At 49.3% G+C, this 6304-nt stretch overlaps 1 protein-coding gene across 1 annotated transcript in view; it reads left to right on the top strand.

Annotated features, from left to right (window-relative positions):
* The first annotated feature begins 284 nt into the window (after nucleotides 1–284).
* Nucleotides 285–6304, top strand: part of FRMPD1 (FERM and PDZ domain containing 1) — a 97463-nt gene continuing 91443 nt past the window's right edge. The window contains exon 1 of the mRNA XM_012508834.2: nucleotides 285–425. The gene's annotated coding sequence lies outside the window, so the exon portion shown is untranslated. The remainder of the gene's footprint in view (nucleotides 426–6304) is intronic.

The raw sequence follows: 6304 nt of genomic DNA, 5'->3' as shown, positions 1-6304 counted from the left end.
CCCAGCCTCAGTCTCCCCCTGGGTACTCAGCGGACGCTGCGTGCCCCGGCGGTGAGCTGAGGCAGGCGGCGGAGGCAGGGCTCGGGTGGGAGCGGGACCGCCCACTGCGGCGGGCCGGGACCTCGGAGCCAGCGGAGGCGGCGCGCGGGGCTCCTCCCCCGGGGCGGGGGTCGCGGCGCCGGCAGCTGGCGGCCGCGCAGCTGCAGCCTCAGCACCTGCCGCCGCCAGACGGCGCGGGCGCGGCCCGGCCCGGCCACCCCCTCCGGCTGCAGCCGCGGCGCGGGAGGCGGAGCCCGAGCCGAGCCCGAGCAGCGCTGCTGCCCGAGCCTTGGCCGCGACCGTGCCCGCCGCTGGGCGGGGCCGCCCCTCTCCGAGAGCGTCAGCCCGCTAGGTCCTTGTCCGCGCGGGCGGCACCTCCTCTGCAGGTAAGGGAGGGGTCCCGGCACCGCAAAGTTTTGGGGAGACTGCCTGTCCCCACACCCCGGGCCTGCGCCTCGGCTTCCTCCGCGCCGCCCTCCGCCTGCACCACCAGTCCCGGGTGACCCGCGCCCGCCTCCGGTCCTCGTGTCCCCAAGCCCGGCTCAGGGGCGCGTCCGTGGGCTAGCTCAGGACCTGCCATCGTGAACTGTTTGCACAGTAGCGATGCGTGCTTAAGTTTCCGAGATCTGCATGGTGTAGTGAGTGGAAAGAGCGGCAACGCGGGATGGGGAGAGACCTGGGTTCAGGTGCGGCCGCTGCCAGCGCCAACTTTCTGAGTGACCTCAGACCAACCCTCCCTGCCCATCCTCGATGGCCACACCTGAACCAGAAGGGGTTCGCCAGGGACGATCAGCTGCAGTGCCAATGCCTGTGTTGTCATTTTTTGAGTAGAGGGGCATCCCTGAGTGTCTCAGCTCCAGAACTCATTGCGGGTGGAGAGGAATGAGCCACAGAAGTCAGTCTCCGGGGTCGCCTCGCTAACTTGCAGCAGCTTTGGCTGAGCTTTAGGAGGGGCGTTGAGTCAGCCTCGGGGAGCAGGGGATGCTCCTAGGGTTAGGAGTCAGGACTCTGGCTTCTGGTGGCTCCTCTGCCATCCACCCACCGTCTGTGTGACCTTGGGCAAGTGCCCCCTGCTTTTGCCACCTATAAAATAGGGTGGAAGTCGTGTTCACTAGTTGTTCGCTGTCTTTCAGCTGTAAACTCTGGAGAAGCGGAACCTCCGGGTCTCTGCATTTAGTCAGTTTAGGTGGAGGCAATGTTTCACCAAGAATCCATCTAGCACTTGCAAATGAGCGTTTAGAAAATAAAGGAGGCATTTGCAGTTTGCTTTGGAAGTCCCAAAATAGACATGGGGAGGATTGGTGAACGCTCAGCTCGCCTTCTTCAGTGCCTTGGACCGTCATGAAATATTCAACGACATAATGATTTGTTTTCAAAGTGGCTTATAGATCAGGAAGCGTTTCTGTTTGTGAGTCGGTTATTTTTGTAAAAACCTCAGAATGGTTGTTTGGGAAAAAAAAATGCACTATTCTAGGGGTCCTGACCTAGAGGCCAGCATCTACTTGTTTCTAGTCTAAGATGATGGTTGAGATGATTTCCAATCAAGACAATTTCAGGCATCCTTTGGTCGGTGTTGAGTATGGGTACGGTTAAGGAGCCGAGTTCATCTTTTCCAGGACCGGTGCATTCTGGAGCAGCCACAGCAAAACAAGCACGGGGTAGTTAACTGTGACATGCTAGAAGGCGAACTTTATTCTTTTGCCCAATATCTTGTTCCCCTTGTGCTGCAATTAGTGTCTCCCCAGTGTGTGGGTGAAACGCATTACCATGAAAGGATTCTCACAGAAGTGATTTTATGATTTTATTTCCTTCCTCGACATCCTGGTTTTAAGTTTCAAGCATTATGAAATCAGAGAGCTGGTGAGGGTGTGCTTGGTGACCAGAGCAGAGTTGTGGTACCTAAGTTTGCCTTTCCTGAATGAGACCCCATCCTTGAAGCTAATTTGTCCAGAGCCTTTTATCTCTCTGATGCATTCAAATGCCACTAGTCTTTTCCCTCTTCATTCTCTATTGGTTCATCAAGCACTTTCTCACTGCTCATTCGGGAGGACACAAACATGAAAATTACCAACAGACCCTATCCTCAAGGAGCTCGGGTTCTGATGGGGAAGAAAGAGGCTTGTGCCACAGGATCTTCATCGTGGGCTTTATCACCTGGGATTCCTGTGAACACTAAGGAGGGTGAATTCCAAATGGAGATATTGGAGAAGGCTTTACAATGGAAGGTGGAGGAAGAAGAGGATTTCAACAAGTGGTGAGGAATAGAAAGGCCATGTGTAGGTCAAGGAGCTGGTACGAGCAAGGAACTGGTGAGAGCTGGGAGAGCATGAGACAGATGAGAACAGTGAGCCTGGTGGAAGCACAGAGAAGGCAGGGCACTTCAGAGAAAGGGCAGCGGGAAGAGGCTCTGGAGGCTCTGAACCTGGGCTGGAATCCTTGCTGGCTGTGGAGTATTGGGCCTCCGAGCCTCACTTTTTTTATTCGTAAAACGGGAATAATAATAATTCCAAACTCACAAGATTAAATGAGATCATGTGTAAAAGTGTCTAATAGGATGTTTGCATGTAATCGGTGTGGGATAAAAGTCAATTCTTTTTATCAGAGGGTTCATGGGCAAGCTGATTGTCTGAAGTCACCACTGGAGTAAATAGTGCTTTTGGTTTAAGCATGTGCATTGATTTAGAACCTCACCACCAGCATAGAGTTCTTGTGACAATGTGATGTGTACTCGAGGTGCCTCCTGATTCAAGGGGCAGGGGCTTTTTGTTATCTGGAGGGTGTTCAGATCAGATACTAACATCAACAACAGGCAATGCCCTGTAAATACTGTTAGGTGGTGGGAGGTCACAGAAGGCTAATCAGAAGGCTCAGTCCCTGCCTCACACAAGCTTATCACTATGTGCTCAAGGCTAACTAAATATATTCCACTATCAGGTTATTTAATCTTCTGAGCTTCAGTTTTTTCATCTGTAAACTAGGGATAATAGCAGTACCTCCTTGAGAGGGTTGTTGGAGAACTGAATGAGTCGATACATGTAAAGTACTTAGAATAGTGCCAGTTATATAGTAAGCACCAAATAAAAGTTCAATTGAGGATGAGAGAAGGAGGAAACTGTTCCAGGCAGAAGGAACAGCAACTGCTAAGGCCTGGAGGCCCGAAGGGGCTTGGTGCATGTACAACTAGATGGTCTGTGTGCACAGGTATTATCCTCACAGTAATCGGGGAGACTCCTGAGCAGGCTCTCTGCCCCTTCAATACAGAATTATATATTTGAGGAATTTTGAAGAAATGACCACCCACAGCACTTTCACTTGCAGGATCAGGCCGAGTGGTGTGGTGAGCTGCTGCTGCTGCTGCTGCTTTCACTGCTTCGGGGACATTGCACAGTAGACCTTTCTTTAGGATCTCTTTCCCTCCCTCCTTCCCTGCCCCCGGAGGTGCTCATTGATGCATAAAGGGAAAGCAGGAGTAGAACTGAGCCCCTGGTGCCACCAGCCCTGGTACCAAAGTACTGGCTGTGCCCGCTTGCTGCGGGGTACCCTTCAGCCATCATCCCCTCCTCCTCCCAAGCTGGGAACTACAGCAGGGGAGGCTAATTGTCTGTGCCTTCTCCCTTGTTCTCTCCTTACTGAAATGTACTCAGTAAGGACCAAGTGACCTTGCCCTGTAAAGTAACAGTGACCAAGCCCTGTTATTTTTACTTCCAAAATCTCTCTCAAATATGCCCCCATCTTTCCATTCTCTCTGAGCATCAGGCTCTGTAAAGTGTGGCTCTGATCTCATCATGCTCCTCCTCAGAGCCTTTCAGTGGGTCTTCCCTGTATGGATATCGAAGTCCCGAGTCCTCAGCCCAACAGGCATGATGGGCTACCTCCATCCTTTCTCTCACACCCCCTCCTCTGCACCATGTCCCCACTCTTTTTTTTTTTTTTGAGATGGAGTCTTGCTCTGTTGCCCAGGCTGGAGTGCAATGGTGTGATCTTGGCTCACTGCAACCTCCGCTTCGCGGGTTCACGCAGTTCTCCTGCCTCAACCTCCTGAGTAGCTGGGACTACAGGCACCTGCTACCATGCCTGGCTAATTTTTGTATTTTTTCATAGAGACGGGGGTTTCACCATATTGACCAGGCTGGTCTCGAATTCCTGACCTTGTGATCCACCCGCCTCGGCCTCCCAAAGTGCTGGGATTACAGGCGTGATTCACCATGCCCAGCCTCCCAACTCTTAATCCCGCTAGCCTCAGGTCTCTAGGCCTTTGCTCCCCCATCTAGCCCCTCTGTCTAGCATGTGCTTTAGCCTTGGTGGTCCTGCCTATGCCTGAAGGCTAAGCTCAAATCCTACCACCCCTAGGAAGCTGTCTTCCAGATCCCCTCATCCCAGGGATTTCACTATCCCCTGATACTTGGTACCTCTCATGGAGAAGTCATTACTGTCAGCCTTGAAGGATTTTGTGTGCAGTCATTTGTGTATGTGGCCACAGCTCACAGAAAGCCCTTGGGAGGGCTGGCACAATGTCCTCCTTCTTTCTACCCCTCAGCCCTTTTCACAGAGCCTAGCCCTAACGCAGGCTTGATAATGGTCTGTATTGGATTGACAAAAGCCTGATTTTCCCAATAGCTGAAATGATTTGAGTCAAGCCAGAAGCATGAGGCTGATGCAGGGGGGCGGGGGGGAGGGGGTTGCATATGGTTCTCAGCTGAACTTACTCATGGCATTCTGATCCCTCCAGATGTAGCTCCTTCATTTGATGATGGGTTGATGCAACCTCTAAGATAAGTCTGAGTTTTGAATTTAGCTTTTCAGTGTGCCTATTTTAAAGGAATATACTATGTAAAATTTGAACCTCGAAGCTTTTGACAATTATTGTTTATATTATAAAAGCGTTCCTTACTGTAAAAAAGATCAGTATAGAAAGCTTTCAAACACCAAATATACCTATGCACTTAACACCAATCAATGTATAAAATTTTGGTTTATCCACAGCTATTGTAGTTGTACTTTTACTGTATCCTGAGACATACACTAAACTTAATATATGTTCATGGAAGCAGTACTAACAGTGGCTTAAATTTGTTTTGGTAACTACAGATTACATTATACAGGTTTGCAAACCTGAGACTTTTTTTTAGTTAAGCATCTGCCCGAAGGACAGTGGGAAGCCCGACTTGGTGCTCGGCAGATTGATATGAGGGCAGAAGCCATTATTTTCATTAAGTGATACGGTGTTTTCAGGAACTCACTTGATGTTTAGAGACTTTTTTGCCAGTAGTTAGAAGTGGTTCGGGCCACCAATCATTTCCCAAGCTGGCTGCTAAATGGTATGTGGCCTTAATATTAGTTGTTTTGGTGAAAAAGAAAAAAAAAAACACTAATTACAAGTTGGAAAAGATAAGATGGTAAATTTAAAAGTTCCTTTGACCTCTTTCAAGGAATGATCTGAGAACCTCAGCCGCTTCAGTAAAAGGGTGATATGGCAAAATTTCAAAATCCTGAATGGAAAGAGCTTCGGAGGAATTCATCTGGATGCAACAGTGCATCATTCTCTGAGATTTTCAACTTAAGAGAAGACAGATGTGCAGGCAGCCGAGAAATGCTGTGCTTCCTGTTCTTTGAGTGTCTAGAATATAGGATGTAGGCTACAGCTTGTATTAAAACCAATGATAACAATCCCACCTCCCCTGCCAGTTGAAACCCCTGTCTGACGCTGACTTGTAACTATTTACGTGTGAAGCTTCTGAGTTACTGCTTTGTTGTTTTCTTTGCTCCAATGTAGAATTCAGAAGGATGCAAAAGGAAAAACAATTATTAAAGATTAGGATGGCATTTATTTGTTCTTATAAAAATAATTTATTTGGTAGCTGCAGTCTCTGTTCTGTCTGGCTTTCCCTGGAAAAAGACACAAGTCCAGACTGTCCAGGGCTCCCCTGGTATCTGTGAATGTGCTGTTAGTTCCTGGTCTGGTTAGAAGATGATGTCTCTGTGGAGATACATACTTGGCCTCTTTCTTTCTCCCTGGGGTGAGGGACATTTTGTGTACAGGAGATGGAAGAATAGATGATCTCTTTCGCAAGCTCATTCCTGGTTATTTTCAGTACTTAGCTCTTTGCAAAAGCTGTGTAATAAGTGTCTTAGTGAGAGTGTGCTTTGTTTATGTGCTGAAAACCTAGATTCACACATATGTTTCCAGATACTTTAGCTACCAGTCATAGACCCTCAAACAAGACTGCCAGCTCCGGAGATGATCAAGTACGGCCTTTGTGTGGTG

The sequence above is a fragment of the Nomascus leucogenys genome, chromosome 8 (assembly GCF_006542625.1).
Source record: "Nomascus leucogenys isolate Asia chromosome 8, Asia_NLE_v1, whole genome shotgun sequence".
Classification (NCBI taxonomy): Eukaryota; Metazoa; Chordata; class Mammalia; order Primates; family Hylobatidae; genus Nomascus; species Nomascus leucogenys.
Note: the sequence above shows the minus strand (reverse complement) of the source record. Positions and strands in the feature narration are given on the sequence as shown.